Source organism: Ceratotherium simum, chromosome 37 (assembly GCF_057802395.1).
Source record: "Ceratotherium simum simum isolate JZ-2026a chromosome 37, ASM5780239v1, whole genome shotgun sequence".
Classification (NCBI taxonomy): Eukaryota; Metazoa; Chordata; class Mammalia; order Perissodactyla; family Rhinocerotidae; genus Ceratotherium; species Ceratotherium simum.
The window spans coordinates 26,561,546-26,578,332 of NC_141936.1; the positions used below are offsets into that span (position 1 = coordinate 26,561,546).

Consider the following 16,787-nt stretch of genomic DNA (forward strand, 5'->3'; position numbering starts at 1 on the left):
CTCTGGAGTCCTTCCATTTCTGAGAGTCTGTGATTCTGAGAGATGGGAGAGAAGACCTGGGAGAGAAGACCTGAAACCTGCTGTGTTGAAAAATAAATGCTTATCTTACCCATGGGACTCCAACTACAATTCAGGAGAATTCATTCTTTCACTCTTTCTTCCCTGCCTGAATCATTCTCGCTATCCCATCACATTTAAGGAACATCATTAGGAAGTCAATTAAGATTTCACCTTCTGGCAGATCTATTTCACAGCACAACCACAAGTAGGGTGATGTAATTGAGTTCATCATTAACAAATTGTATACTTCTTCTTGTTAGCTAATCAAGAAATATTTTCTACCTCGTAGTTCCATGACCAAAGTGGATCTAGTTTCCCTCCATGATATGAAGTTTATCAGGAAAATCGATAAAGTCTAGTGAATCAACACTCACATGATAAAAATTGCATCTCTAACAAGAAAAGTAAATTTATAACAGGGAAACGATAGAAAATAAATACATAGCAATTATTTCTAACTGGGTTTGGATAACTGTATTTTTGGTAGGCAATTACCATAACATATGAACCTTTAGATATGTTGACTTGCTATTTAACATACACATGTTCTAGCATAACTGAATTTATTTTTCACTAAGTAAGAACAGAAAAAAATAGCTTTTCTGATCATTTGAAAACCTATTTTCTCTACAGGCTGGGGGCGTTTTATACTCCTAACTCAGAACATTTTACCAAAAGCCATATTTTCAGAACAATTAATATTCTCAAGAGAGATTGAAAATATAAGCCTTTTTTTTAGGTGACATTTGCATAGACTTTCATTCAAAGTCATATATTGGTACACATAAAATTATATTAGAAGGCTCACTGCAAAATAATTCATTGACAATATTTTCTCTGTGTACATTATATCCATCCGTGAACCTGAATGTTGTAGTTTGTGATGTGGAAATGTTCTAACAAACAGAGCATTAATTATAACAAGATCAAATACTAAGACTTTACAGAAGTATTAATGATGTGAAAGGTTTAGCTTTTTCATATATATATATATATTTTCATTTGAGAGAATGTTATTTAGCAAGCACAGAATGATATTTTTAGTCTAGAGAGTTAATTAATAATTCATTCATGAATAATCGTTAAAGGCAATTATTAAAATCCATGTCTGACTTCACAAAGCATAATATTAAAAATGTGTGCTTATTTAATCTGGTGATTTCTATTTGTGGGCCTGCTGCCTTTGCCCTCTACATCTCTCAGTGCCAGCCTCCCCTTTGGACATCTCTTCCCTCTTCATCTCCATATACTTGTATCACAGTGAACACATATAGTCTTATGAATCTGTGTGTACTAGATTAGTGTTGCCTAGAGAAGAAAAACTAACAGGTACAGCTGTTACTGGATGTTACAATCACCATAATATAACTTCTTTAGATAGAATTTACAAAGTTATTTGTAATAGAAATTTATGTCCTTTGTTTATGCATAAAAACACAGGCTAGAGAGCTTTTGCTTAATTTAGATTTCCTCTATACATTTTGAAATAAGATTTCAAGTCTTGTCCTATAGTTACTGCTCAGAAATGCCATTTTATATAGATGTACTAAATGAGTATGAGTATGATTCTGTGCTCTAAAATTTGCCTATGATGTGGTCTGAAGGACCCATTATTAACGTTTTTCCTTGCTGTCAAGGTACTGACTTTGGAAAAGGCCCTTTAAAGGGCACAAAGTAAACGGGTGGAGTCTAATCAATGAATCCATTGGTACAGATCAAGTTATTTGATTAGCTGTCAGAAAACATGGTCCCAATCAACAGGAGTTAATGCAAATATCTTTTGATAGCTTAAAGAACTTTGAATTGACACCTTATACCTCCTATGCAGTGTTTTTCTTATCTCTTCAGAGTTTATGCTTCTTGCTAGTCTGCCTTTTCACAATTTCTCCAGGAGAAGTTATTTACTTCCTGACAATGCTACTAAAATAGTATGCAACCTTCATTAAAGCACTAATCATACTATGATGTGATATTTAGAATTATGTTCCCACACTAAGCTTTGAATTCTTAAAAGTCAGTCCAGGTCTTAAATAAATTTATGTCAGGGCCTCACACCATGCTTGCTACCTGACAGAAATGTAATAGTTGCTTGTTGTGGAATGAATAATTGGACTCCTCACACTGCCCAGACAATGAGAAATCAACGTCGGGCAGGCATTCTTGATCAAATCCCAATATTCTTTATCTATCCAATATCATAGACTTGGGGATTCTTGCTGATGTCTCTGAAATTCACAGAAGTGGATACTGAGAATATGTGTTTTTCGGTTTTTTGTTTTTCTATTTTTAATTAATTAATTAATTTTTTTGAAGAAGATCAGCCCTGAGCTAACATCCGATGCCAATTCTTGCCCTGAGCTAACATCCGATGCCAATTCTTCCCTTTTGTTGCTGAGGAAGACTGGCCCTGGGCTAACACCTGTGCCCATCTTCCTCCACTTTATACGGGACGCTGCCACAGCACGGCTTGACAAGCGGTGCGTCGGTGTGCGCCTGGGATCCGAACCCGCGAACCCTGGGCCGCTGAAGCGGAGCGAGCTCACTTAACCCCTGCGCCACGGGGCCAGGCCCCTTGTTTTGTTTTGATAAGGCAGCACTGTTTGTAATAAAAAATGACCTACAAGTTTTGACGTGCTTGTTTGCAGATGGAAGTTGTCCTCTGGTTTGGAAACCCTTTTTTAATTCTATTATTTATGTGCTTCATACGTATTGTAACATTTTATTTACGTGAAGGTTATTACAGTATCACAAAAGGAGCTAGTGATTTTGAATTGGCCTATTAGTACACATCACTGATTTATATTAGAATATTGATCTAACAATGATTTATTTTCTAAGTCTTTAGAAATCTTTCCTTTAATTCAGCAGTATATATCTTATAATCTTATTTTTAAAATAATATAAATATCTCAATAAAGGGCATATTGTTAAATTTCAAAATATATTTTGAAACATATAACAAACAACATAACAAACGAGAAAATATTATTTCAGTGTAAAAATACATTATTAACAAATCCTCTAGAATGTGAATTATTGGAACAGAGTATTTTAATACAATGCCACAATTACAGCAAAAAGAAAACTGAAAGAACTTTTATAAACTTGATGTAACTTTAGGAAAGAATTGCATTTTTATGGTCACTGGTCATTGAGAAGTAAAAAAGAATGTTTTATACATAATTGGCAGGGACAGTGAAATACATTAAGATAGTCTGTATTAAGTCCCCAATCTATGGAATGATAAGTGGAATGATTTTTTTCATTAAAATTTTAGAAATCCTATTAGAATTGTGTAGGTAACTATACGAGTGGTAGATGAGACAGGAAGAAGAAGGAAACAAGATAGAGAAAGAAAAGCAAGATGGTGGATACTGAGAGGAATGCCAGACAAAACAGACCTCCAGGAGGACAGGGAACCCTGACTGAACACCACTTGGTCTAAGCCACAGATACTCTTAGAAGTTTTGTCAGTTCTCAAGAGAATTATAACAACAGTCCACCCAGATAAGTCATTTGGCCTTCAGGGAAGTTTAAAGGTAAAATTAACTGGTTTTGGGGGGTGCTAATTTTAGAAGAAACTCCTGTAGAGAGCTTGAAATAATGAAGGAAAGTGATATACTAAATATATTAATATAATTTATATGTTAACAATACTTAATTAGAAAAATGCAGTAAGCGCACTCTAACAGAATTTGAAAATGTTCCTTAGCTACATGTTGACGCTGAGTGTTTTCTGTCCAATGTTGTATTTTAAGCAATGTGATTTAATTTTTGCATTATTTTACCTTAGTTCAACAAACATTTATTGAAAATTCTCCTATGTGCCAGGCAATACCCTAGGAACTAGGGTTACTGAAATAACAAATTGGCCTCTGCAGTCTAATAAATCAAATTTGCTATGGGAGAGAAAAAATGTAAACAGGCCACACTGCTCCCAGGTGATAAAATGCTATAATCAAGATGTAGTAATTACTATAGGGTAACAACTGGGAAGGTTGGAGATCCTACGGTTGATGTGGTTACATTTAGGCTAAGTCTTACAGAGATGAAGAGGCATGTCCCAGAGCAGGAGGCAGTCAGGTTAAGCAGACACAGGGAGAGGAGAGCAAATGTATGCAGGACTTGCGATAACATTATCGTAATAGCCAACCTCGCGCAGCTCTGTTGTAAGCTTGTATATGTGTGACTCCAGGCAATCTGGCTTCAAGGTCCGGGCTATTAACTACTATGTTACGCTGTGTTTCGTGATAATATAGTGTGTTCTGGCAGGAGTGAAGCTCTTCACTGTGATTGAATCAAAGGGTTCCAGTAATGGAATGATTAAAAATCAAATAAAAAAATTGTTGAGACAAAATTCTGAAGGGGCTTATATGCTGTGCTGGGGATATTTAGACTTTACCTCAGAGGAAATGTTAAGTCATCAAACATTTTTTATGTAGGGAGTAACACAATGACATTTACATTTTAGAAAAAAATCAAGACACAGATCATATTTAGGAGGCCTTTGCAATAGACCTTAGGAGAAGTGAGGAAAAATGGGATTTAAACATGGTGAAGGTGATGAACTTGAGGCGTTATTTCAGAAATTGGTGAAAAATTGAGTTTGAAAAAAAGTGAGAGATACAGTGGAAAAGGCATGGACCATGACATCAAACAATTTTTTAAAGTAGTCCTTAATTTAGTCATTCAATATATTTTACAATACGCAACATCATTGTCAGGCATCAACCATGGTAAATTCAAAAAGGAATAAATTACGGCTTCTTTCAAGATCAACAGAATAGCTGGGCTACAGGACATATAGAACCAATAAAAATAAGATAAAACTGATCACTTTTGAATGTTATTGATTGGTTTTCAAAGATAATTCTATATTATCAACTCATACTTAACGTATTCAACATGGTATACCTCCACTGTGCCATCTGGTCTAAAAGGTTCATATAGACCATTTTTGTTTCATTTCAGAGGATCAGACATATTAAGAAAACCCTGATGGCCAGCCATAAAGCTATGTTTAGCAATATACACTATGGGAATAAGAATGATTCAAGTTCACAAAACCTGAAGAGAAGCATAGTTAGAGGTCAGCAGAGCTTGATTAACTTCCTGATTCTTGTTGCTTCAAGTCTACATTTTCTGAGATTAAGAGCCACCTGTTTTCTACAACCCTTCATCTTCCTCTCTAGCCTAACTTTCCACCACTCTCCAGGACAGACTCTCAGCGCTATAGGGAGGCATATTGCACCCTCCTCTAAACATAGCAGGTTCTTTCCTGTCTAAAATATCTGACCTAAAATCTGCAAGGATGGGTGTTAATCAGAGGAACAGCTGCTACTCAAGAGAAGCCTCCATGTATCCAGATAGTCCTGGTGTCATAGGAGGGTCTGATAACTTTAAAGAGTTAGATGGATTTTTGTCCCGGTCCCGAACAGGTGCCATGATTGTAAATGACTCTTTTCTTTGAAAAGAAGAGCAAAGAATGCTAGTGATTTCCAGAGAAAAGCAGTTGAATTACTCAACCATAGGGATCGATTATTGAAGGATGGAATGAGCACATGTATACAAAAGCTGGAAAATATGAATCTAGTGTGAACATTTGTCGTGTGTAACAATAAACGTAGGGTTTAAGTTTTTCCACCAAGATTATATCTAACACCTGATTTGAGAAAAAGAAAGTGCTTTACAAGAATATATATATGTATATATAAAATGGCATTCCATGTGATTTTTAAAATTATGTTTAAAGTCTTACCATTCCTGATATCACGCCACTTTTATAAGTTAATAAACTTTCATTTTTACATCATATTTTACCATTTTTCTCCATTTATTTTATCCTTATTTTATCACTTAAATCCTGGATGATATGTATGTTTATATAATTGTAAATTTTGCCATGTGCAGATCTGTATATTTGCAGAAATGTTCAACTCTTGCAAATGATTATGAGATGATTTCACTGGAGAAAACATGAGTTTCAGACCCATTTGTCAATTTTCTGCCTGTATTTTTGTTTTTATATAGCTGAAGCAAAATCCTTAAACAATATAGTGAATAACAGAGATAATAGCATTAACTACACTGTCTCGTTCTTTATTCACATTGAACACAATTAGCAAGTATCTGAAAAAAATGTTTAGACTAAGTTGCCATTTCATACATTTCCTATTCTGTGGCAGTTCAGATTACTTGTATTCTTCAAATCACATTGAAATTTCAGAACACTTGAACAGCAAAATAAAAACCCTAGATAATTTTGGTCAATTCGTTTGTTGTCATAGATCTGTTGGTATATTTTAAATTTATATTTGCTTTTATAAGCAAGTAATTCAGGTTTTTTCTAGGAAGACAAGCTTAGATAATGCTTCTTAAAAACAGTGCGATTAATATTGGTCACAGAATCAACTAATGCTCTTTTGCTGGCTCACTTTTTAAATATCTATAAAAGTCTATGCATTTGCTCCTTCGCTTATATAATTCACAGTTGATTGTAGGACTGAAAAGAATTTATAGTCTTTAAGTTTCAAATTCTGACCCGAGCAATGTTCATATTATCAAGCGACTTTGTTTTGATTGTCCCATTCTAGCAATCTCTCTGAAGGCTGTACTTATCCTTCAACAGTAATAGAATATTATGGAGCTCTCGCCAAATGATTTAGGAATCTTCGGGCATGACTTCTTGGGTTTCTGATATTAAATTCTGTAAAATGTATATCGAGGCAGGCATTGTCTAGATATTCTTGAACAGAAATTAACTAGTCATGATCAAGAAAGAGAAAGAAGTTCAAAGAAGAATGGTAAACAAAAGGAACGGGAGCAGATAAGGTCAGAGAGGAGTCCAGGAGAAGATCATATAATACCTTTTACAGGTCACAGTGAAAGTTTGCATTTAATTCTAATTACAAGAGGAAGCAATTGTAGGCTTAGAAAGGGCATGCTGTTACTTATTTCACGTTTTAAAAAGAGTTGGGAGGCTCTCAGTTTATTCCAAGAGAGCATAATATCAATAGAGATGGAAATGTGGCCATTTCAGAATCTATTTTGGAGGCAGAACTGATAAAATGTGTGGTTGCATTGGGTTACAAATAGGAATGACTTCTTGCTCTTTGGTTTGAATATGTTAATAATGATAGTGTCATTTACTAATAGGGAAAGGCTGATGGAGAGGTATGTGGAGGGTAGGGATTAGTTGCGCCTAGTGGACATCCAAATAGTCAGAAATAGAGTGCTCTCTGTTCTTTAAGATTCCCTTTTAAACTAGATCACAAAAGCTAATTTTGTAATTTGGTTTAGTGTAATGCTTTCTGGTCCCAACACTACACTCTGTTATAACTTATCAAAGCAAAATTATGTTTTTTATGAAGTAAGTAAAATTATCAACCTATTTTACCTATGCAAGGGATCATCATCTAAATATTTTAAGTAGAATACAATAGTCCTCCCTTATCCATGGTTTTGGTTTCTGTGGTTTCAGTTACCCATAGTCAACTATGGTCTGAAAATATTAAATGGAAAATTCCAGAAATAATTCATAAGTTTTAAATTTGACACTGTTCTGAGTAGCGTGATGAAATCTCGTGCCAACCTGCTCCATCCCGCCCAGGTCGTGAACCATCCCTTTGTCCAGTGGATTCACGCTGTATACACTACCCACCCGTTAGTCACTTAGTGGCCATCTTGGTTGTCAGCTGGACTATCATGGTATTGCAGTGCTTGTGTTTAAGTCACCCTATATTACTTAATCATGGCCCCAAAGCTCAAAAGGAGTGATGCTGGCAATTCGGACATGCAGAAGAGAAGCCATAAAGTGCTTCTTTAAGTGAAAAGGTGAAAGTTCTTCCTTATTAATAAGGAAAGAAAAAAATCATTTGCTGAGGTCGCTGAGATCTACAGTAGGAATGAATCTTCTATCCACGAAATTGTGAAGAAGGAAAAATAAATTTGTGCTAGTTTTGCTGTCACACTTCAAATATATACGTATAAAGGGAAAAAACATAGTATATATAGGGTTCGGTACTAATCATGGTTTCAGGCGTCCACTGGGGGTCTTGGAACGTATACTCCAGGGATAAGGGAGGACTACTGTACCTCTTGTCAAGATACTCCAAGAAAGAAATTGGAAAATAAGTAAGGAGATACCAATCTAAGATAAATTAGGAAAAACCTAATGTGTTATACATTCTCTAGAGCCATTTAATCTTACGATCAGAACAGATCATTCCAAGTTTCCTGAGTAATAATAGAGAAACCTTTTTACCTATATACTTTATTTAGGTTTATTTACAAAAATATTGAAAGAGCTCGAGACTTTTTAGTAGACACCACAGAAGGAAGCACGGCAGGGCACCCATAATAAAGCTTTCAAATCCCTTCTACAATAGACTGTCACCAGGGCAGTTCTAATAAATCTTTATCACCTCACGTCAAGGCAGAGATATGAAAAGATTTGCCATTTGTGCAATTCTTCCTTCCTAAGTCTCTTGATATATAAATGGAGGGCATTTAGAATGGCTATTCTATATTCAAAATAATAACTTTCCAATGACTACTTATTGGGAAGCTAATCCAATTAAATGCATTCAGTGTGCGCTGGAAATTAGTACGTAGAGGGCCAACCATCACCTCCAACAAAGCACCTCAGACAACATCCAGGTTTTTGAAATCAGAAATAAGATATTTCCTTACCTTTCACTTTCTGTTAATGTTACCACATTTTCCTATTCGGAATCAAATAATGAGTAAAATTAGAGTCCTTTTCAATTTTCCCATCTGTCATATTTAGTAACATTTCGCATTTGTCCTTTTCTGTCTGTTACATTATCATAGTTTAAGCCACTGAGGTATAAATACAGAAATACTGCATTCGTTTTCTAACTGGCTACTTTGATTCTTGTGTTGTTCTCTTTAATTTAAACCTCTTTCACACTATGTATCTTGCTAACAGGCTTATCCTAATTAATCTCTAACAGATATATACTGAGCACTTCTGTGTTTCAGGTACTAGTCTGATTACTTAGAAAGCCAAACAACAACGCCTTGCTCTGTATAACAAGGTGAAAAACCTTTGCTGACTCGCTTTCTCTTTGTCTGCCTTTCCACATCTCTCTCTCTCTCCCCCTGCTGTTTGTCTTTCCAACCAAGGCTTTTTATCTTTTCTAGTTTGGATATTTAATAAATCATGAATTAATACTGACATAGTGTTGAGGGTGAAGAAGAAACAATGACTATATAATAATTACAAGAATGAAAAATAAGCAAAAGTATGGGATAGAGAGAGATTAAAATAATGTCAATGTCTTAAAAACAAGTGAAAATGTTGGATAAATGCAATTATCTCATTGTGAAGGGGGAGAAAAAGTGGTTCCCTACTCCAGGATGGATTCTCTGTGATACTGATCTTAATGTTTTGCTTTGTGATATTGATCTTAATGTTTTGATTTGAGGTACTCATGTTTAAACAGTTCAATTTAGATATTTTAAATTGTGGGTCTTTCATTAGCTATTGCCCAAAAGTCTGAAATTACAATTCCTGGAAATTGAAACTTTTCATAACAAACTTACTAAAATAAAATTCCATGAGAAGTATAAATATAATGTAGAAAATATTTTGGAATTTTCTTGTTTATGTTGTCTCCCATAAAATCCTAAACAAAGATATACTTTCTTCTAAATGTGTATGTAATTGAAATTGAGAGGTTGGGAGATTGAATGGAAAAGCATTTTGATCAAATTAATGCATCTAAACTTTATTTAGTGATTTACATATGTCCAACATTGCATGTGGTTTTGAGGTAATCAAAAGACTACTTAATTATCAGAGCTATTTAGTTTAAAAGATAATTAAAGTGGGAGCTGTGGTACACTCCTGGGAGTTTCAGGGACTCTGGCTTCCCGCCGTGCGCCACAGGAGCAAAATGTTGGTTTGGGGCAGAAGGCAGCCTTGTCTCGTGTTCCTGGGCCGCTGTCAGGTCTCAGCTGTGAGTTTCCATGGAGACACAGGTCGCCAAGATCTAGTGTGGCCCACATCCGGTGGGGCTGCTCTACATGCAGGACATGTGGGAGCTGGTCCACTACGACCCCAGGTGCATCATCAGTGCCCAGCTGACCCACTGGTGCATGGGCCACAGGTTCAGCAGCTGCTCAGCCCCCTGGGTGCTCAGGATATGTCTCCTGCAGATATGCCAGCCCATGACACAGTCAAGGATCCCCGTCATAGATTGCTCCTTTGCCAGACTGGAGGAGACACCACTTGGGAAGATGCCAGAGAGCCTCTTGTGGCTACTGACCCACTGGGTGTCTGCCAACCCTGTGAACTATGGCTGGCCCTGCAAACCGTCCATTGTGGAGGTTTGTGCTGCCACCTTCTGCATCTGGAGTGTTTTGGACCTTACAGTCATTTTGCTGCTGAAGTTGAAGTGAGGCAAGGGCTCGCTGGACCTGAACCATCAGCTTCTGGACAAGCATGTGGCCTGCAGCAGCCTAGAGTGGGTGCTCCTGGCAGAGAAGGAGCTCTTGGGCAGTGCCAAGGGAGCCCCAGGAGGAGGAAGTTGATCCCTTTGATGTGAATTCAGAGCAGGAGTTTGCAAACCCCAACAGGCCTGTGGGCCGCACCCGGCTGCCCATGCACACTGATCACAGTGACAATGATGAGGCTGAGGACCAAGGGCCCGACGCCAAGGACAGAGGACACAGCAGCATCCCAGAAGAGGAGGAGAGGCTGGGAAAGGGAGCGGGGGCCAGTGCACCAGCAGAGGTTTGGAAAGGAATCAAGAAACAGCAAAGATGCTGAATGTGCAGACATATGTTTTTCAGCCTGGGTGATGAGGAAATCTAGAGAGGGCAGTGGGCCTTGGGGGAACACAGACAGGCCTGATGGTCTTGGGCCATTGTCCCTGCCAGCAAAACTGGTCTCTCTCTGGTTTCTCTCCCCGTGCTTCTAACGCAGTCTCGCTCTGGCTTCTGCCTTGGGGCACTTGCAATGAAGTAGGGGGTGAAGAAGAAAGAAAAACAAGATAATTAAAATGATTCATTCTGTCCATTTCTCCAGCAAATGTACAGAAACCTATGAGTGTAAGATCTCCATAGATTCATGTACTGAGTCAGAATGTCCCTTCTAATTTTTGCTTCATGCACAAGCCCTTTATGTATCTTACACATACGTTGCTATTTTTAGGTTAAAACATATGAAATTGCCCTTTTTCTACATAACATAATGATCAAATATCAGCAATTTCGTATGGTTCAACTTAAAATTCTTTGAGGAAAGTGCCTGTACTATACATTTAGAAATTTTCTTTATCCATTCTAAAAGTTCCATTTTTTTCTGTATGACACAGAAATATTAATTAGTTAATTAATTAATATGACACAAGAAAATATTAATTAATCCATGATTAAAAAGAGAAGAGTTTCAAGTATCCAGTGGTCTCATGAATTAGTCTAATTATTTTTGACTTATGAACATTTTTTGTAGATGTTTGAACACAAATCTAGGGAAAATGGCTTTTTCTGATCTATGACACCAAAAGAAGATGTCATCACCTCTTAAAGAAAAATATTAAGGATAAAGTGATATTTTCAACTGAATCAAAAACAGTATAAACTTTTTTTTATTTTCTGCTGATAAGAAACAGATTTCATCGTATTAATTTGGCTTTTGAAAACTATTAATCATGATTTTTATCATCATATGATTATTATAAAAATTATTGGTTTTCCCTTCAGCAAATAAAAATGGAGCATATTAAAAGTTAACATGGAAAAGTTCAAAGTTCTCTCTTGAAAATAACTCTTTCTAGATCATTAGATTGTTCCATATGCCGTGTAACCAGAATCTTGAACGAGGTTTTCAAGAGAGATACAGCTCTTCCTTTGATTAGTTTCTTTGAGTATTTCAGTAGCAGCAATGACAATTAAAATTTTATTGGAAGATTACGTTTTATATTGACTCAGATACAACTTAAGTGATGTAAAATGTTAAAGGTAGAAATAGGAAAGGAATTGCCCTTTTTATCGCATGGCATTATCTCTTTATGCTTTAAGTTAAAAATCGTTTGTTAGCTTCCAGAGTAGTCGAAAATTTAATATGATCATTTTACTACCCCATTAGTCAGCGTTACAGACCCTCTGTTCTAGTTTATTGGTTTTCTTATTGTTTACTGATCACATACAGTTATTCCTCCTACTGAGTTGTTTGATTTAGTTGTTTTTGTGTCGTGTCCCAAGCCTCAAACCCCACATCTTCTAGAAAAATATGGTTTCTTAATTATTTTTTATAACTAATTTATGTCTTAAAGACAGCCCAAGACCTACTTTTTTCAATCTCTTCTATTTCTTCTCAAAACTCAGATTGTCTGTTTGTCTCATTAGGGCCTTAGTGAAAAAACAGCGAGTCCTCACTAGCCACATCACATGGATAAACCGTGTTATCACTGAGATAGCGTGATCCCTGTATATAACAGGTTGACAGAGAATTAATTTATATCTTCTATAGAGCCTAGCATAAAGCCAAACATCTAAGTGCTCCATAAATTTGATATAACTAGCTTATTGTATTTCTAGAGATCCTTCCTTCTAAATATATATTTTAGGCATATGTAATTATTGCCCCAATATTCAGAATATAAAATGTGGTGCATATACACATGCAGGAGTGTGCATGTGTGTGTATATAGTGTATATATCACCTGTGATACATGAAGAAAATTATAAAAAGAATTCATTGTTAGCCTCTAGCTAATATCAGTAGGTTTTTTTTTACAATGTTGTTAATATAAATATTCAAATTATGTGTTCCCTCAATATTGCCTTTGGTTTTTCCCTAATACTTTTTGAAATGTATTTCGTTTCATTTCAAAAAGAAATAGCATTAAGTAATAATTTATTTTTATACCAAATTATTTATTTATTTATTTATTTAATTTATTTTTTCCTGGTTATTTTATTGAGGTCATAATGGTTTAACATTGTATAATTTCAGGTGCACATTATTGTACATCAGTTTCTGTATAGACTGCATCATGCTCACCACCAACTGTCTAATTTTTATCCATCACCATACATATGAGCCCGTTTACCCATTTTGCCCACCCCAGCCACCCCCTTCCCCACTGGTAACCACTAATCTGTTCTCTTTATTCATGTGTTTATCTTCCACATATGAGTGAAATCACATGGTGTTTGTCTTTCTCTGGCTTATTTTACTTAACATCATGCCCTCAAGGTCCACCCATGTTGCAAATGGGATGATTTTGTCTTTTTTATGGCTGAATAGTATTCCGTTGTGTTTATATACAACATCTTCTTTATCCATTCATCAGTTGATGGGCACTTGGGTTGCTTCCAAGTCTTGGCTATTGTGAACAATGCTGCAATGAATATAGGGGTGCATAAATTTCTTTGAATTGTTGACTTCAAGTTTTTTGGATAGATACCCAGTAATGAGACAGCTGGATTGTGTGATATTTCTATTTTTAATTTTCTGAGAAATCTCCATACCCTTTTCCATAGCAGCTGCACCAGTTTGCATTCCCACCAGCAGTGTATGAGGGGTCCCTTTTCTCCACATCCTCTCCAACATTTGCTATCTTTTGTCCTGGTAATTATAGCCATTCTGGTTATTTATTACAGAACCTAACTCCATGGTAGTATTATATTATGATAATGTTAATGTAGTCATGAATATTTCTATTTTTTAATATTTAAATAATACATTGCTTAAGGTTTCTATAATTTGGAAAGCCATCTCTCTATCAGTTACATAGCACTAAGTATTTCTATGGAAAAAATAGAAATTTACAATATTTACTGTCAACAAACTTTAATTGTGCCAGCAAGCGAGCAGAAATGCAGAAAATTACAGACTTTTAAATGTGTGAATTGCTTGCAAGTTAGAAGGCCTGGGTAATTATTTATCTTAGATGGTTAGTGCACAATAAAGCACAGGGACAATGATAATTGAGGTGACTTCATCTTGCTTCATCTCTGTTATCACATAAAAGGAGCAATCTGTTTTTAATCTAAAATTTGACATGAATAAACTTGTTTTATGAGTTTCTTGGTGCTTGCTAAAACAAAGGAAGCAGGAATTTAAGAGAGTTAGGTTTATAACCGTCTTTTGAAGATCCCGTAGCTAGAAATTAATCAGAATAATGTTGAACTATTAGAAAATAATTGGAGTAATTAAAAAGCACAAAATGAGTCAAATTACAAAGAGTGAAAGAGAATATCTTTTTTTTTTTCTATCTCCAACATTATACAACCACAGTATACTTTCCTTACTACTCATGAAAGAGCTCTTGAGAGTTTGTGACTTACAGCAGCAATTGGCTTGTGGCTTTTCCCACACAGGCTTCCAGAATAAAATTGATTTTTCACAAATATTTAGAATGAATGCCAAGACACTTTTTTAGCGTAAAGTAACCACCATTTATGTTTTTACACAATAATAGAAACTTGTGAGAGAAGTTTAATGATTGAATCAACAACTTCATTTTGCTTTACCATTGCACAATAAGTTTGAAATGAATTACTAATTTGTGATTTATCTACCACAAATAAGACCAGAAGATAATAGAAAAATTTTGCATTTCTTATACATTTTTGTTAACCATTTCTACTTATTGCACGTTGAAGAAGTGAGTCTTACAGAATGGATCGCTTCTGGGTGTATAACCTACTAATTGAATGCCATTTACTTCATTCTTCCCTTCAGCCTTCACATCCAACGTGAGATCATGAGCTGTTCAATTCACAAACCAAGTCACCAAGCCCAAACTATTTCTATGAGAAAACCAAGGCAATATTTCCCTAGGAAGTCAGGGTTAATTGTGTATTTTTTTAAACAAAGAAAGACATAGCTCTATAATTTTAAAGAGAATTTAAAATTTACTTTGGGGAATTTTAATATTAAATTTAAACTGACATAGCAGGTTTTTTTTTAAATAGACATTTACCTGAGTAAGTTTATCATTGCACCTTATGAAATAAACATGTATATTAGACTATTCATGAAATTCAGCCTAAAACAATTGAATTCAAATATGTAATTTGTAACTTGACAAAGGTTAGGTAATGCATTTGAGCCAGATGGGGAGGTAGTGATGGATTTATAGCTTATAAATGACGGTCACTGTCTGTTTGTGAAATGTGCCTATCAAAAGACTACACCTAAAGCAAGAGATTTCAAGGGAATGTATGAGGAACTGGGAAACAACAGTGACTTTTCATTTGGATTTCATTGCTTTCTGAATAACTCAATTCATTTAAAGTTTTGATCATTAAAATGGAATTGATTTTAGCAGTACATCCATGAGGGAGGTGGAGGGTAGCATTGTTGCATTGCGTTGAAAGATACATTGTCTATTCGTAATGGGAAAATCATACAACACACCGGATTGTGATAGAATGTATATTTCTTATTCTATCTGACATCTATCTCAGAATTTTATTTCTTATATATAACCAGGTTTTTGTTATAGCTAACAGAGAAAATGCTAGCCAAAATTTTTATTGCTGGTAGGAAAAAGTGGCTCTGTATGAACTATGATTTTGTTAACCCTCCATTCCAGGTTTTGGTTGGTGGTGTTCCTTATTTAACTCAGTGGAGGATCTTGGTAAGCCAGCACAAAATGATATAAACTGAATTCCATTAAGACTTTATTTTGATTAGTCTCTAAAAATTGGTTTTGACTTTTAATTTCATAAATTCTGAATTTCACATTTAGGAAAGTAGATTTACTGAATATACATTCATATGCTAACAGCATTGGAGAATCAAAGCAGTTAACCTTGGTTATGCAATTAGCCATGACACAGAAAAGCGAGTAGTTACTACTCTGTCCCCTGAATTGGCTGATTGCTTTTCCTCACTGTGTACATCAGCCAACTCATCTTCATTGCCCGTTCCTCTATCTGCTGGTCTCTATATTACTGTGTTTTGTCTCCTTTTCTCTCTTCCTCACTCTCTCCTGCCCCCTCAATCTTATTCCCCCGATAATAATACATATTTATGTAAATGTAACTGCAGTTGTGTCTATGGGTCGGAATATGTGTGTATTACATTGAGAAACACATGCATGCCTTCAAATTACAGAAATAACAGCACCTTCCATTGATCATGCCTTCCAGTAATTGCGTCTTCTAAGATACTGGAGGCACTCACCATTTTCCTCAGACAGACGATGGGATTTATCATCATGAGATTCTTACCTGTGTACTTTATTCCTACTACAATACATTCATGCATTTTCCCATAGTGGAGAGTTCATTAGCTTCAAATTCCCTCTTTTCAGATAATCATTTTGCCTCTTGAGCTACTTGTCATAATGTGTGAATCATTAACCTTTAATCTCATATTTGCCTTTGTAATGGAGATTACCCAAAATAATCAGTTTCACGTAGATAAATTGTATTAAAATTTGGCAAATAATTTATTTGAAAAGATGCTTTTGACTTATTTCTCAGAATATGCTGAGGCTTATAAAATTGTCATTTGTTTTTATTCCAAGTTGGCTTTTCTATTATCCCTTTTATTCTTTTTGATTTTTATGTTTTGATTAAAATTCAGAAACTATGCTACAGAAAAACTAGAAGAAAGAGAAAAAAAGTAAGTTTCAAGTTAGTCTAGCAAGAGGCTATGCCTTATAAAATGTACTATAGTACAACTTTTCTTCTAGTCGGTTATGAGGATGTTTTAGAGTGAAAGGATTTTTTAGGAGCAG

The 16,787-nt window shown here is 35.4% G+C and overlaps 1 protein-coding gene and 1 pseudogene across 2 annotated transcripts in view; both read left to right on the plus strand.

Moving 5' to 3' along the window:
- The window catches only part of ERBB4 (erb-b2 receptor tyrosine kinase 4), a 1,114,653-nt gene that overhangs the window by 657,399 nt on the left and 440,467 nt on the right, over positions 1-16,787 (plus strand). The gene's annotated exons all lie outside the window — the stretch shown is intronic.
- Positions 10,120-10,878, plus strand: LOC106801440 (18S rRNA aminocarboxypropyltransferase pseudogene; annotated as a pseudogene).